Genomic DNA, 424 nt, shown 5'->3' on the forward strand with positions numbered 1-424 from the left:
TATATATATATATATATATATATATATATACAGTATATACACACACAGTGGTGTCCAAAATTATTACAACACTAGTATTTTCACCAGCTAAAAAATGTTTTTTAAGTCAGTTATTTCTAGCTTTTGCTGTAGTGTGTCAGTAGGAAATCAGTTTATATTTCCAAAGCTACCTGAAAAACTATGCGCAAGTGCACCTATAGGGCAAAAGCTGCTTTAAACGCAAAGGATGATCACACCAAATGTGGATTTAATTTAGTTAATATAAGTTAATTGATAAAGAATATCTATTTATGACATTATTTTTGACAGCATTCTCATTTTACAGCATTTTTACAAGTGCCTGACTTCTGGATTTCAGATTGTTCTCTTTCTTCATGTCATTCCAAACAGACTGGATGATGATGAGATCAGATCGATCAGATCA

The 424-nt window shown here is 30.9% G+C and overlaps 1 protein-coding gene across 1 annotated transcript in view; it reads left to right on the forward strand.

Moving 5' to 3' along the window:
• Nucleotides 1–424, forward strand: part of LOC107730034 (extracellular calcium-sensing receptor-like) — a 6,109-nt gene that overhangs the window by 2,247 nt on the left and 3,438 nt on the right. The window lies entirely within an intron of this gene.

This window comes from Sinocyclocheilus rhinocerous, unplaced genomic scaffold (assembly GCF_001515625.1).
Source record: "Sinocyclocheilus rhinocerous isolate Xijiao unplaced genomic scaffold, SAMN03320098_v1.1 scaffold3686, whole genome shotgun sequence".
In the NCBI taxonomy this organism is placed as follows: domain Eukaryota; kingdom Metazoa; phylum Chordata; class Actinopteri; order Cypriniformes; family Cyprinidae; genus Sinocyclocheilus; species Sinocyclocheilus rhinocerous.